Here is a 16,462-nt window from a genome sequence, read left to right as displayed (position 1 = left end):
TCACCGCAAAGGATTTCTGCAGACACCTGGTACAGTGCCTGGTCCATCCTACATGTTTGATAACATCAGGGATTGTTATTAGCACTTGCGGAAAATATTGATACTAACAGTAGAATCATTTCACTATGACAGAGACAATGGGCTGGAGAAGCACTTCGTGGAAGGGAGTGAGGAAGGACTATGAGCAGATGATGGTGGTCATCCTGGAGAAGGGATAATGGTCTGATCAGTGAGCAGAAACTAAGGACACTGGCCTAGGAGTGGGGAGGAGGGAAGCACCTGGGTGGTGCGGCTGCTGGATTCAGATGACACCCCACAGAGAGGACTCCCCACTCCCCTTGGCAACTCTTGGCAGTCCCAGAAGGCACAGCAGCTGACTCCTCCAGAGTGGGAGCAAAGCTCTAGCAAACAGGAATCCAGCCAAAGGCCAGCCAAGCTGGCACTTCCAACAGGTCCACAACGAAACAGTGATTCAGGGAAGAGGAGGGTCACTGCACCCAAAGCCAGCCAGCCTGCAGGTGTGGGGAGGTAGACTCGGTATCTTCTTCCTCAAGCTGACCGACAGGCACTTGGCTTTATGCCACATCAAACATGCAGTCCATCACCTTCACCACGTACAGCCTGCCCAGTGGGAACCACAATGGCTCGGGGTGATCTGACACCCTGAGGTCACTGCACACTTCACGGTTTCCCCCCACCCCATGTAAGCTCAGTGTGGACCTCATGGCCCAAACTTAGAGCAAAGTGACTGTCCCCTCCCCTCTGAGAAAAGTATGACACATCTGATCCTCAACTAACCAGACTTTAGTTTTAAGTCTCTCTTTCAGAATAGGTAGAAATGAAAAGCAGGGATCCAAATAAAGAAACGAAGTAATTGGGTGAATTTCTCCGGCTGACCTAGCCTCACACTCAGGGTTTCTTTCTTCTGATCCTTCTAATAAACTCAGGGGAGTGCTGAACACTTTAAGAGAAAAAGAAGTAGAAGGCTTTGCCTTCATGTGCAAAGCTGAGATATGATGGGCATTAAATGTGATTGCGGAGAAAGGAGCAATCATTGACGAAAACCCTGTCAATTCCCAGGTAAATAAAGCCTCACATCAACAGCAAAGGGCTGCAGCCAATAGGACAGGGGTACAGCGTCCTTTCCCAGGGCTGGGTAAACTCAAAGGAATGTTTGTGGATTATAGGTTAAAGTGTACGCTTTTTTGAATGCTCTGTTTCAACCACTACTCTCTCTCTCATCCAAAAGCAGTGTCAGCAACCTCACCAGACACATGCCACCTGCCCCTTCACCTACTTCAAACATCTGATGTAAGAATAATAAATTGCCATAGAGGCCACTGAAATCCAAAGCAGCATGGGGGCTGGGGCACTGCTCAGACACACTAGGTCCAAGGCTCAATCCTCTTTGTTGCCAGCTACTCACGACCTCGTGTGCAAACGAACAAAGCCTTTCAGATGGCATTCATCCAACTCACTTGCAGGCTGATGGTACAAAATCTTTATCTGTGATGGGAGGTGGTGGGGTGGGTAGGGGGTTGCAACATGCAAGAGCTCCAGAAGGAGAGAGAGGACCTGAAAGGCTGCTGATTTGCAAGCCTGACTTGGTTTACATGGAGGGAAATGACAGGAACACTTACAGGACACTTTGCTAGAGCCCCAGGCCTTCTGTCCCATGGGGCATCTCCAGCTCCGTGGCCCTGACCAGCTGCTTCCACTCTTGAGGATACCAGGCTCCCTGGAAGAGTCTCAGGTCAAGAGAGGGAACCCAGGTTAAAAAGATTTTGCAGGTCATAGTTGCTGTGCATAAAGTTCGGCAAAGTGCCTCAGGAGGTCTAGCTCTTACTTCTATGTTTAGCATTTTTCCAAAATAAAAGTTAGTGTTTTCATGCCTTAGTTTCCCCACCTCTGAGAAAAGACAGCACATATATAATGTAATCAGTTCTAAGCTCCAGTCTCTCCAGAATCCTACAACCAACTGCTGTGTTTGCACTAGTTCCTGGCTGGAACCTCTGGCCTCATCTCCCCACGCCACCCATTCCTCACACAACACAAAATGCCCCCTTCATCCTGCCCCCCTGCTGCACGGGCCTCCCGAGGGCTCTCTGTGTTCCACCACACCCTGTGCAAACATTTCCCTTTCAATGCCTCTGGAGTCACAGTTCATCCTACCCATTCAACCTGATCTGTGCTCAGTTCTGGCCTGTTCCATGACGGTTCTCCACATACAACAAGATCCTTCTCACTTCCCTGACTTGGCTCATGATATTTTTTCTCTGCTTTTAAATTAAAAGTATAATTTACACACAGTAAAATTCACTCTTCTTAGTATCCAGATCTGGGAGCTTTGACATCTGCGTACAGTCATGCAACCACCACCACAATCAAGATACAGAACAGTGCCACCACCTCCAAAACTCCCGCGGACCTTTGTAGTTAACTCCCTCCTCCAGCCCCTGGCAATCCTTGATCTGCTTTCTCTGTAGTTTTGCCTCTTCCAGAATGTCATATGAATAGAAGTATACAGTATGTGGCCTTTGGACCTGGCTTCTTAATGCACATAATGTACAGAGATCCATCCACATCATGTGAACCGTGCGTGTCTCCTTTCCACTGCAGAAGGTATCCCGCTGCATGCTGCATTCCACCGTGTAAGCAAACCACAGCTTGTTCATCCATTCCCCAGTCGTGGGGCAGTTATGTAGTTTCCAGTTGTGGCAAATATGAATAATGCCATTATGAATCCCATGAGCACATAAATTTCCATTTCCCTTGGATAATATCTAAGGGTGGGATTACTGCATTGTATGAGAACATGTGTTTAGCTTTATAAGAAACTGCTAAACGATTTTCCAAAGTGGTTGTACCATTTTGCATTCCCACAGGCAAGGGATAAGAGTTCCAGCTGCTCTATGTCCTTGCCAGTACTTGGTGGTGTTTTTGCTTTTTTTTTTTCCCAAAGCCATTCCCTAGGTCTATAGTGACATAATGCAGCTTTCTGTAAGTTTGCTATAATGGTGCTTACGACACACCAGGTATCATGCTCAATGGTTCACACACATCTCAATTAATGCTCACTCAATACTACACAGTAAGCTCCAATGTTTTCTCTGCTTTTAAACGCATCTAAACTGAAGTGGCATCTGAACCAAGGTCAAATGACCACAATAGACGTGGCCTTAAATGAGAGCCCTCCTGGGATAGTCTTATTTACTCCTGCGGGGATTCTCCACAATTCTCTCAGGCTCCAACTCCATGTTACCTCTTTCATGATAGTTTCTCCAAATCAAAACATAATACAGCCCAGTCTGACCTTGCCTCTTACTGCACTTGATCAGCTCTCTAATGACAGAACCAAAGTATTTTCAAAACAGTTGATTTTTCTTATCTCCCAAACAAGACAGCTAGCTTCCTCAGGCCAGAGGATCTGTCTCCCCAACATTTCATCTTCACATTTTAGGGACTGACTAAAATGAATCAGAGTGTGTAGACAGTGTTCTGACATCAAAGGATGAGGTGTGCTATTAAAAAAAACCACCACCAACTTGCTTACCATGGCCCCGAGTTCCACATTGCTTTCTAAAGCCACAACCTGCAGGTTACATTCTGCCCCTGCATTAGAACGTTAAGCCAATTTAGCTGTAGAAAATGTGATAGGTTAAGGGCCAAAAAAATAAATTGATCCATGACAAAAGATAATAAAATATCCAGCATCTAGGAAGCAAGTTGAAAATGCTGGCAACTTTATGAAGGAATAATCAATTTTAGAAAACGAACGTTGAAGGCAAAGAAACGCAAAAAGGAGTCTCTTGAGTTAACTCATCAATGAATATATCCTACCAAGGACAAGCTGACTTCCCTAGGATGACACTGCAAACCAGTGTGGAAGCCAGAAACAGGCCTAAAATGACACGGCAGACTTCAGCCATGTAACCAGCCCAATCTGTACAATGCAAGAGATTTTCTCCCCAAGATTCAGGATCCAGGTCTTTGCCATAAAACACACACACACACACACACACACACTCACTCTCTCTCTCTCCCTCCTCTGCTCCCCCATCCCAAAACCGCACCGTCTCCAGACACCAACCCCAGAAGGTCATCACCACCCAGAGGCCAGGTCTACGTGGTATTCCACTTGCATCTCAAATCAATGACTCTCTCTTCTCTTCCCCACCCTAAAAACACAAAAGCTTTACTCTTCTATCACCCACCTACCAACTGAGCCCCATGACCAGGCCACAGTCTCTCCCACCCAGACAGAGCCCACCACACAGGCCCTTAGCACTGATCCCGTGGTTTTTCTGATCTGACACAACAGTTCCCTCCCCTCTCCATGTGGCAAAATCACTACAGAATTAGTCCTTTTAAAGCAAGATTTTTGTCCTCCACTCAGAACTCCTGAGTGAACTGGAGGTTGACGCCGAATGTCTTAGCGACCCTCAGAGTGCCCTCACGACCTGGCCGTCAATCTAATCTCTCTCTTCCAGCCAGGATGGGCCATTTGTGATCTTCTGTGGGGTCCTTTGTGCTATGCACTTGGGAACCCAGTTTTGGGTTTATAATCACTCTTTCTCTTAGAAATGGTCTTCAAATGACAAAAGCTCCAGTCCTCACAAAACCTAGCTCTGCCCATGGGACTGTCCTGGGAGAGTCCTGCCCTGTCCCTCCCAGCCCCAAAGGAGGAGACCCTGTCCTGATTCAATCATTCCTGATCTGTTTTGGAAGATCCTGAAAGAAGCTAAAATTTCTTTATCTTGACCCTGTCTGAATAAGGCAGTTTTTAAAACAGCTACAGGTTGAATTGTATTCCAATTTTCAGTTCAAGGACAGCCAGCTGAAATGATGACCAGGATTAAGAGATGAGCTATAATTAGGGAGAGGCCAGTCTCTCCGGGAGGTCAGCGGCAGCAGGCAGGGCCCACCCCCTAGTGAAAACCTGCAGGGAGCCCCAGGCAGCCAGCGAAGAGGGCGGGCAGGAGCCAGCACGAGGGTTCTCACAACCCCAGGCAGGCCGCAAATGGTGACTGCCTCAGGACTTCTGCTCCACAGATGTGAGAGAAAGTGACACTCTCACACAGAAGGGAACCCGAGGACCTGGGAAATACTTCCGTAGAAAACTGCACGCGGAAATGGGGTGGGGGGTGCATGGGGCACGGGGCAGCCTCATCTGGGAGGACCCTGATGTTTGGAAACCAAAGCCCCAGACTAAGACCCCATCCAGCAAAGACCCCGTGGTCACAGAAAGTCTTTTTAAGTGCTAGTATGTAAATATTAAAACTGCAAGGGGCCTTGGACAGTCATGCCAAATGATAAAACCACATGTTACCAATGTGATAAGGTGAGTTATAAATAACCCGACAGAGACTACCTAAGTATGCCAGGGCTGCCATAATAAGGTACTACAAACTGGGAGGCTTCAGTAACAGAAACACGCTGTCTCACAGTTCTGGAAGTCTGAGCTCAAGGGGCAGCAGGGTTTGTTCCTTCCGAGGGCCGTGGGGGAAGGAGCTGTTCCAGGCCTCTCTCCTTGGCTTAGAGATGGTGCCTGCTGTCTATTCTCTTGTCACTGTCTTCCCTCCACGTGTGTCTGGCTCTGTCTGAATCCCCCATTTCATAAGGACACCAGTCATACTAGAGCCCACGCTGACGACCACATTTTAATTTGATTATATCTATAAAGATCTTATCTCCAAATAAAGTGACATTCTGAGGTCCTGGGGTTAGGGCTTCATTGTCCCATAATACTACCTTCTCTCCCAGAAATTTCTCAGAAGGGGCAGAATAGGCAAATATAAGGGGGTCCAGAGATCTCTCACCTGTGCCGGTTTGGTCACATTCCTTCTGACTCAAGATTATTTCTTAAAAACACCAGTGGCATTGGCTCTGTACCAACTCTGGGAAAGCCAGAGCAGAGGGTGATGAGCTAAAGGACCCGGGTTTCTTTTCTAGTAAGAATGTGGCCCACGTGGAGAGAAAAACTTATCCACTGTGGATGAAGGGCCTATGTCTCAACTGCAAGTGCAGGGTGGACGGCAGCTTGACTTCTGACAAGACTGAATGGTGAAATATTGAAGATGTACAAAATCCACATCCCCGTTGCACAATGGGAATATGCTCTTGGCCTCACAGCTCACCAGACACTGATTATGCAAGCTCTTTTCAAAAAGCACTGAGGCCCCAAGAAGCTAATCTGACAGAGACTTATTATTCTCCAAACAATGGGTGAAAAGAGAAACCATTTCTGACTCTTTATAAGGTAGACACCCACGCAGACAGACCCACACGATAAATCTGCATGAGAGTTCGTAAGAAGCACTGGACACCAGTAGCTTTTTTGTTTTGTTTTTACCAGTAGCTTTTAGGAACATATCAGTTCCACCAGACCCCTCCCCACAGAGTGAATGGTGAGTGCCACCAACCAGGGGCCCCCGAGGCCACGCCAGGAGGCCCAGGAGTGAGAACAAAGGCTGTAATCCATCTCCAAGAGCGAGTGGCCTCGAGTGGCCTCGGCCAGACAGACTGAGCTCACTGTGTCTGACAAAAGAAACTTTTCACAACCGAGACCTCTGGGTTGGAATCGTGAAAAGAACTCAGGGGCGTGGGGCTGGGAGTGTACTTAGGGGCCTGATGATTGGCGAATCCGGAAGGCGTCCTCAGGTGTTCTCAATGAATCAATTCCCCAGTCCTTTCAAAAAACACCACCAAGGCCACTGTAATGCTTGTTTCTACACAGAAAGCATTATAGGTGTTTTTTTCTCTAATACATGAAAATGTGCTTACTGTGGTTAAAAATAAAACTAAAAACGCAAAGAGACCCTTAAAATGTTGAAGGCTGACCCCCCATCAATGACTGTTTAAGTGTGTAGGTGTCCAGTCTGACTACAGAAACACTCCTGCATGTAAGGAGAAGAGAACCAATCATTAGCAGACATCTGAGTTTGTCTCAGGCATGGCAATGGGCCTATTCATTTTCATTCTCTCATTTAATTTTATCTCATTTAAATGTATTCAGGCCAGGGGCAGTGGCTCAGGCCTATAGTCCCAGCTACTCCACAGACTGAGATGAGAAGATCGCTTGGGCACAAGAGTTTGAGATTACAGTGAGCCATGATCACGCCACTGCACTCCAGCCTGGGCAACACGGTAAGACTTCATCTCTAAAAATAAAAATAATAAATAAAATGTAAATAAGTATTCAGAAGGACTGAATGCAGTTTAGCCAAGTCACCAAGTATTGATTATGCTTCACTCACAGTGGACAAACACACTGAAGGCAGAGAAAGATGGAGTGATTTTCCCCAAACCACGGCCAGAGAGAAGGCCGTAGATAAAAGGCAGCAAGAAGCTAAAGCCCGAGGAAGGAAAGGAAGTCCAAGGAAGGCAAATGAACCTCATGTTAGAGCCAAGGACAGGGCTGGCACAGATGGTCCCTGCCCCGCAATGACAAGCGGTTCAAAGAGGAAGCTGCCTGAGAGTGGACCCAGGCTGAGGAGTGTCCCACTCACACAAAACACGAGTCTGTGTAGGAGCCAGATTATCTAGTTCTCTCATAGCTTCTTTTTATTTCCCTCCTGGCTACGCACTATCCTAGCAGCTTTCAAACTTTTTCGCCAAAACCCATAGTAACAAATAAATTTGATGGAGACATCCAGCCCCCAATGCATGTATTTAAACATATACGTTATATAAATACATGCATGCCCATCCATCCACATATGGTGTCATAAAAGACTACCTACTCTTACACGTATGATGGATGTGCTCCAGTATTTTCTATTTAATTATTCATCATGAATACTGATGTCATTCTCCTCTATTAGTTTCAGGATCTACTGAGTCACAATTTACAATTTGAAAAACCTTGTCCTCATCTTTGAAAGAGTCAGGTTCAAGATTGTAGCCAAGTGTCGGATGCGCTTACCGGCCACGGTTCCAAGTCCAATTGGGGATTCAAAGAAGTAAAAGGGAGCCCATCAGCCTGAGCCCCCTGAGAGCTTTACTTTTTTGTCAGAGGCATGTGAGCCAAAGCAACTCCATCTTGAATAGGAGTTGGGTAAAATGAGGCCAAAACCTACTGGGCTGCATTTCCAGACAGTTAAGGCATTCTAAGTCACAGGATGAGATAGGAGATCAGCACAAAACACAGGTCATAAAGACCTTGCTGATAAAACAGGCTACAGTAAAGGAGCCGGCCAAAACCCACCAAAACCAAGATGGCCACAAGAGTGACCTCCGGTTGTCCTCACTGCTACACTCCCACCAGCACCATGATAATTTATAAATGCCATGGCAATGTCAGGAAGTTACCCTGTATGGTCTAAAAAGGAGAGGCATGAATAATCCACCCCTTGTGTAGCATATCATCAAGAAATAGCCATAGAAATGGGCAACCAGCAGCTCTCGAGGCTGTTCCATCTATGGAACAGCCATTCTTTTATTCCTTTACTTTTGTAATAAACTTCTTTTCACTTTGCACTGCAGACTTGCCCTGAATTCTTTCTTGAGCGAGATCTAAGAACCCTCTCTTAGGGTCTGGATCGGGATCCCTTTCCTGTAACACTGGTTCATCTGTAGCTGAAGCCATCAATGAACTGAGGAGCTCTGCTTTCCTTCCTTAGCTTACGTAGTGGGCACAGGGACATGTGGGGAGATCCTCCAGAAGAAGGCACTGCTGTAGACAGAATCAGAAATTCTCCTCCCAAGGCTATCGGGGATGCCGGGTAGTCAGAAAATCATTGCTTCTTCAGGAAACAGCACTGTTCACGAAACAACTAGACCATGCATTACCTCGAGGGCATCATCCTGTGCCCCAAAGCCACCTTACATTTCTGGCTTGGCCATCATCCTGAGCTTCCTGGAGGCACTACGTGGACAATCCGACCCTCATCTTCTACCATCACCCTGTCACGGATGTGCAGCACTGTGCTGCGAGATGGCAACGGCAGTCAGAGCAAGTGACACAACAGCGCGTTCTACTGGGACACTCCTCCAGGGGCCCTCCCTCCAGGAAGACATCCCGGAGGTCCAGAAAGTTGCAGGGGAATGGAGGGAAAAGACAACAGTGGCCACAGTGATCATCAACTGTAATCATTATATTGGCAAAGCTATAAAATCCAACCCAGGACACCACACAAGATCCTGAACATATTTCCACAAGAGGAAGAATATTATGCTCCAGAAAGCAACCCAGGTAGTGCACCTTAAACAAAAAAGAGTTCAACAAGTCACCCAAAGGTACAGACACCTGCATGCCGGGTGCACCAGCCTCGTCCTGAGGAGTTGAGAATGGTGGCCCTGGCTGGGAATTCTCTAAGTTGCTCTGAGACTGTGAAAATAGATTCCTCCAAGAAGCAAAGAAAAAGATGGATTCCTTTGTGCTCAGGAGACAGCAGGCTTCCATCCAGAAAACTGCACAGTCAGGGCCAAGCAGTCAAAGCCCCCATTCTGAATGCCAAATCCCTGGGTGGGAAAAGGAGTGTGTGTCTGTGCCTCCCGCCATCCTAGAAGGCCAAGGAGAGGGTGAATGTTGCAGCGCATTCTCTAATGAGGAGCCAGGCACTCCAACTGCTTCACAAAGGTGTCTTAGACAGAATTATAAGTAGAGCTTAAGGTCTAAAAACAAACAAAACAAAAATGCTCTATCGAAGAGATGAGACTTTCCTTTCAGAATCAAGTCACACATCCCTCCCCAGTTTCCAACTCCAACTCTAACAGAGACATTCACTTCTCTGCAAAGGTTGCGGACAAAAACAAAGCAGCACAAAGAGGAAGTGGAAGGAGTTGTACTATGTCTTTTTAAAGCAGCTATTGGAAACCGTTTCAAAGGTTGAAAAGGGATTTTTGTTTTATCCAAATATAAGTTTCTGGGAAGAAATACGACACCTTGGGTGATGTATGAAGTCATGCCTTTGATTCCAAGCCTGTCAAGCCTCTTCTGGGTGTTACATCTCAGGCTTCCTATGGTGAGGTAAAGAGGGAAGCTTCGGTACAGAGAAACGGCAGCACACAGAGGTGGGCAGCTTTGCAGTCACCAAGCAGGCGACAGCTCTCCTGGCCCCAGCACGGAGCCAGTGCATGTCTTTTAAGCCACTCATGGGCTCCGCGTCCAGGAATGGAGAGCACCCTCCTGGGTCTCTGCCTCAGTAGCCCCACAAGCCCAACCAGCCATCCTCACCCTGGGGTCTATCACACTGTGTGGCTGTCAACCTCTATTATGGTATAATTAAGTAAGACACCAACCGTGTTGAGAAGCGTTTCTGAGAATTAAATTAAGAGTGAGAAGCCCTCAGAGGCACCCCTATGTGTCAAGATCAATTGATCTGATGGCCACCGGAGAAGCCCTGCTGAAACAATTCGGCAAATCTGCCCAGAGACGGCTCTGCCAGTCTCTGGAGACAGAACTCTCAAAGAGACAGGAAAGACCAGAGGGAGGTTTTGCAGTTATTCACGCCATGCTGTTCTAAAAGTGAAGAGGGCGCTTGGCTGCAATTTCCCACTCTGGACATTGAATGATTCAATGTATCTGTTTATACTTACATGGCTGAGGCATAAAACAACAAAACAAAAAGCCCACTCCTACCTCATTAAGCCCACCTAGGCAACAGTGTGGCAGGACGCACACAAACCAATCAGGTAGTTTTTAAAAACCCTCAAAATCCAAGGTCCCTCAACCGCTTGTTGCACTCAATACATGCCCCCGTCTATAGTGGCTCATCCTAGAATCCCTACTACGGAGAAGGAATATGTTTAGGCAGAAATCTTGCTGCTCTCAACACCAGACCTAAGAATCACTGCAATAATACGATGCTCAAACCACCAAGCTATTGGCAGCCTGTAAGAGAAACACCCTATAGAACAGCAAGCAGGCAGCAACCATCACCAAACCTCCAGGGATGCTCCTGAACCCAGTGCTCAACCACACAAGTCCAATCTAGGTGGCCTTGCAATGTCTTCCCAACCCGCTCCAGGAGAGACAAGGTCAAGACTTCAGGAGCCATAAAAGCAGAAGCAGCACCTTCTGAAATCAAGCAATCGAGAATTAAACAAGTAGGTCAGGCTTACTGGCCCACGCCTGAACTCTCAGCACTTTGGGAGGCTAAGGCAGGTGGATTGCCTGAGCCCAGGAGTTCGAGACCAGCCTGGGCAATATGGAGAAACCCTGTCTCTACAAAAAATGCAAAAATTAGCTGGGCATGGTGGCACGTGCCTGTGGTCCCAGCTAGTCAGGTGGCTGAGGCAGGAGAATCATTTGAGCCCAGGAGGTCAAGGCTGCAGTGAGCCGTGATCACTCCAGCCTGGGTGACAGGGTGAGGCCCTGTTTAAAAAAAAGGTGGGGAGGAGTGGGGCTGGGTATGGTGGCTCATGCCTGTAATCCCAACACTTTGGGAGGCTGAGGTGGGTGGATCTCTTGGGCCCAGGAGTTTGAGACCAGCCTGGGCAATGGGGCAAAACCCTGTCTCTACTAAAAATATAAAAATTAGCTGGGCATAGTGGTGCACACCTGTAGTCCCAGCTACTCGGAAGGCTGAGGTGGGAGGATCACCTGAGCCCAGGGAGGTCAAGGCTGCAGTGAGCTGTGATCACACCACTGCACTGCAGCCTGGGCGACAAACCTTGTCTCAAAAACAAAAAAAGAAAGAAAGAAAAAGAAAACAAAACCCCTTGAAAAAGCTGACCCACACCCTGGAGTTAACTCGGGAAGGTGAGTGAGGGACCTCTAGAAGCAAGGCGTGGAGGCGCCTCTGCAGCAAGGAGAGAGAGCACCTGTGTTAAACGAGGGCTTTCCAGGGCTGTGGGACCTGTGGGATGCATCCAGGTTACCTGTGACTTACAGATTTAGAAAAGGAGTCCACAGTGAGGAAGGGACTGTGCTGAACTATTCCAGCCCTGAAAATGTCCCCTTTCCCTATCAGGTTTCTGGCTTCAGCTCTGGGAGGAAAATAACGCAGGGGCACAGGGCTCTCTCCCTGAGTGCACTGTGCACGCCCCGAGCTGGCCACTGATCCGGTTGTCCTGGTGGGCAGCCTTTCACCCAAAGTCCACCTCACAGCTCTCAGCCACGTGGCACCACAGTCTTTTCAGATTTGAAGCTTTAAAGGGGGATGGAGAAGAGTGTGGGCAAGTGGGAGGTATGTGTCCAGTAGGGCTGGACACACACAGGTATGTAAGAGGGCTGCACCTGTATGTAATAATACAGTGATTATCCTAGAGGTTGCTGAGTGATAATAGTTTAGGAAACTAACTAAACAGGGACAACGTCTGAGGACAGAGCATTTGCCCTGAAGGTGTGGACATGTGCTGGGAGCATCTCCCACTGCCAACCTCCAACAAGCAATCATACTTAGAAATAGCAGCTAAAGATGAGCTCTCTTCATGAAGCCTGCAACGCCTTCCAGGCTGGGAGCCAGAGCTGACCCACAGGCAGAGCTGAGGCCCTCACTCAGGAGACAGAAGCTCTCCTTCAACGGGAAGAGGGCAACAGGGCAGGAAGGAGGGGTTCTTGGAGGAGGAAGGCAGCTTCTCTCAACTGTGACCCTTTAGCCTCAATCACTGCAGGGGAATGTGGCCATACCACCAGCCAGCCACTGTTTGCAGAATCGAAGAATAGGCCAGGAGTGGCCCTGGCCTGAGATTATTTTAAAGCGAGAAGAAAAGAAAAGCCCCTGCAGGACCAGGAAAGGAGAACCAGTGGCCAAGCCAGGCACATGGCAGAGCAGGCCATGCTCTCAAGGGAGAGGCGACACCAGTCTCAGCCCACAGCAGTCCCGTGGCAGGGGCTCTAGGAATGTTGGCCAAGAGTCAAGGACAGCAAAGTGAATACAGGCAAAGCCACACCTTAACCCCAAAGTAGGTGGCTTTCAGCTAGAAGGTTTGAACACAATGAATGTTGAATAAAATGAAGTCCTTATAACTCACGGCCAATCTTGGAAACTAGAAAATGCCAGAGGAAAGGGTTTCAGTTCATCAGTCCAGTGACAACATCTTGGAAGGAACACAAAGGTAATTCCTCCAAATTGAGGATGCTGTCAAATCAGAGAGCATCCTTTTGAGAATCATCGTCTGAAATCTCCCCCAGCTTGGCACTGCCCACTCCTCATCCCCAACATCTCACCAGCTGGCCAGATCTGCAGACACTGCCTCCTGTTTCTGTAACTCTGGCCCCTCCTTCCCAATTCTCCCTGCCACAGCTGAAGGCCCACTTCCCCTCTCACCTGGGCTCTAGTGGCCCACCTACCTCCTGTCTGTCCCCTATCATGACTCCTGTGCGGTACAGCCAACGGGACAGACATTGAGATCTGACAGTGCAGGAGGTAGCCAGCTCTGGACTGCAGCATTCAGGACCCTGCATGGTTCTTACCTAACCTCCTCACTGGTCACATTTCCAGCATAACGCCTCCCCGCCAACACGTGGGGCCACTCTGAACTGCGTGCAGCTCCTGGCATGCCACTTCACTCACATGCACGACACCCACCCCATGCCCTCTGTCCTTCCCACCCCTCCCCCTGCAGCCTGGGCCATGCCTCCAGGTTAGTCCCAATGTCGTTTTATTATGCATCTTACTATATTAATTTGTTTCCTTTTCCTCAATGCCCCAGCTCCCTGAGAGCCGAGTTTGCTCCTTTCTCATCCAATACTGAGTGTGTCGTGTGTGGTTGGTAGAAGGTGGCTGAGTTGTAAATGAACACAGGAGTGCTTCCCAAGCAGGCTTTTCTGAGCCCACACCTGCTTCACTCCAACCGGGTCAGGAAGGGAGGCAGGCAGTGGCCTCCGATCAACACCTCCAGAGGAAATGAAAATACTGTCCATATTAAGGAAATAACCAGAAATATGATTTAGTTATTAACAACAACAACAAAAAAAACTGAAAGAGGAAGAGGGGTGACCAGGCACACATAAGACATGAACGGCCGCAAACAAGTTCTCAGACCTGGTGCGGGAGGGAGGGCTTGGAACTCCTCCCAAAGCTTCCTCCACCAGGGCTCCCTAACGAGGTACATGAAAAGGGAGGGGAAAAATAACCACAGTCTTTTAGCTTATCAATTTCTCACATCCAACTCCAAACAGCAGAAGTACAAAGACTGTCTTTTTCATTCCTAACCCAGGAGGAAGAAGGAAGAGTGCTTATTTTTAGCCAAGCCAAAAAACATAAGCAGCTAGAGATCAATAAGGAGCAGAGAGGAAAAAGAACCCTCACAAGAAAGTAGAACCTCAAGGGAACACCAGAAGCAGGTCCACTACAGCCCAAAGCAGCCTGGACGAGGAGTGGACCAACGTCCTCTCTCTTAATCATAGGATAATAAAAATGCAAGCAGTGAGAATCTTTAAAAGGCACCTTCCCAGAGGGCTGGGCAGGTAGGCAAGAAAGCCGGAAGTGCTACCTCTCATTTCTTTATAATTAAGTAATTACAGGGACCTTGTTTCAAACATGGTATTTCCAAGTCGAGATGGAACCACTGCCACCAAGAAGACAGCTGACGTTCTGGGCCTGCCTGACGTCCTGCTGTGCTGCATCAAACACCACACGGGGCAAGGCCCCCACGGGTGCTATGCCAAGGTGGGTGGCTTTCAATCAACAAACTAGCTGTGGATAAGAATCTCAAAAGGCAAAAGAAAACCGTGTAAGTGTCTAAGCCGCGACCTCAGCGGAGGAATCCCCAGAGAACCACTGAGTTGGCTGCATTCTCTAAAAGTCTATGTTATTTATTACAACCATCCCTACAGTGTGATAACAACAAAAACAGAGGGAAATGGGGGACTGGCTTCAAATACCAGATACCTAAAAGGGTTCCCTTGGGGGAAGACAGGATTTCCAGGACAAACCCCCTCGGAAGGCCCAGGCCCGACTGCCAGGAGCCTGAGGCCTGGCCAGGAGACCCCACAAACTTAGGGGTGAGGGGAGCTGACAGTGCAGATTTCTGAGACGCTCCCTGAGAAATTCAGATTCGGCCGGTCTGCACTGGAACCTGCCTGCTAACAAGCAACACAGGGGGCGATCTGAGAATGGGGTTGGGGAGGGGGTGCCAAGGACAGTCTTGGTGCTGAGGCAGGAGGGGCCCACAGGCACATGAGGCGTTCGAAGTGTAACAGGATGAGTGAGAGCCTGCAGATGCTGCAGCAGAAAACAGACGACGCAGCTCTGGAGGGGCCGTCGGGAGACCCCTGGGATGCTCCGCCGGGCCTCTCACCTTGGTTTGTAGGTTACCAAGCAAAAGAGGAGCCTGACGTCACTACACATCTCACCTCAAGGCCTGCAGGGAGATCACTGAAGGCTGCCAAAGATAAACTCATCCTTCCCACGAGAAGCTTAGAAGCCACTGTATCAGCAACACCATAACCTGTGCCCCAAATCAACCACCTACTCCCAGGCTTTTTAATACTTTACAGTTGCTCTTCAAATCCCTTAGACTCTAATTAATCCTTACCCCACATGAGAACACTGGCACAAGGTTAGTGGTACTTTGAAGTAAGCATCACAAGAAGAAAAATAACATCAGAGATTTGCTTTAAAACACACCACTACCACCCCTAACTCCCCACCACACACACACAGGCATACACAGGAAAAGACAAAACAAGCATGGCGAAATCCTGGTGGGTGCTTGGTACCTAAGAGTACACAGCGTCTATTTTTGCAGATGTTGGCACAATAAAACTTTCTTAAAGGAAAAAATACTGAAGTCGACATAATTATTACAACCATAATCCTACTTCCAGTGGCGAGGAACACAAACCGCCCTTCACGTGCAGGCACCGGCTACTCTGAGCTTTTATCATTTGGTGCTGCGGGTGACGCTGGCTCTGTGATCCTCTGGTTATAGAGAAGCCGAGGGCAGTAGTCTTTCTTGGTTTCAGGCACAAAACAGGACAAATGTTCTGGATACTAACTACTGTCTCCATGTAATTATTAACATTTCCCCTTTCATTCTCAAAAGCACTCAGGTCTGGACACTAAATAGCATGGTCACTCTAGATACAGGGACAGGGTTGTGAAATAACAGGGTCAACTCTTTGACACGTGGCCCAGAAGGCAGCACAGAGACGTCTCCTACCCCAACCTGCTCTGCCTCCCGATCCAGGTGTGGCCAGGAGGATCTGCATCAAGCCACCTCCTCGCGACACAGCTGTCAAACACTCGCAGGTGCCGCTTTTATAAGAGGAAGATGTTCTGGCAAATATAGGAGCATCATTCTGAACGTCCTAAGGTGTGTCACCTCCATTTAAAAGGGTGCTATTTTGAAAGTGGTTAGAATTTAAAAGTTAGCAATTAAAGCCTAATTACAAAGAAAAGTCTTGATATCTGACAAACGGCCAAATAACAGGAAGGAACATCACCAGGACAAACAAGATGAGCTGCTGACCGCTGAGCAGGGCAACAGTTAAATTCTGCCTGTCACAGCTGGGGACATCTGGTTGGCGCATCAATGTCACCCACGTGCTTGTGGCAGATAAAGACAAGCT

At 48.2% G+C, this 16,462-nt stretch overlaps 1 protein-coding gene across 2 annotated transcripts in view; it reads right to left on the bottom strand.

Annotated features, from left to right (window-relative positions):
* Positions 1-16,462, bottom strand: part of GALNT2 (polypeptide N-acetylgalactosaminyltransferase 2) — a 220,440-nt gene that overhangs the window by 127,431 nt on the left and 76,547 nt on the right. The gene's annotated exons all lie outside the window — the stretch shown is intronic.

The sequence above is a fragment of the Hylobates moloch genome, unplaced genomic scaffold (genome assembly GCF_009828535.3).
Source record: "Hylobates moloch isolate HMO894 unplaced genomic scaffold, HMol_V3 SCAFFOLD_18, whole genome shotgun sequence".
NCBI classification, from domain to species: Eukaryota; Metazoa; Chordata; class Mammalia; order Primates; family Hylobatidae; genus Hylobates; species Hylobates moloch.
This window is presented reverse-complemented; position numbering and strand designations above follow the sequence as displayed.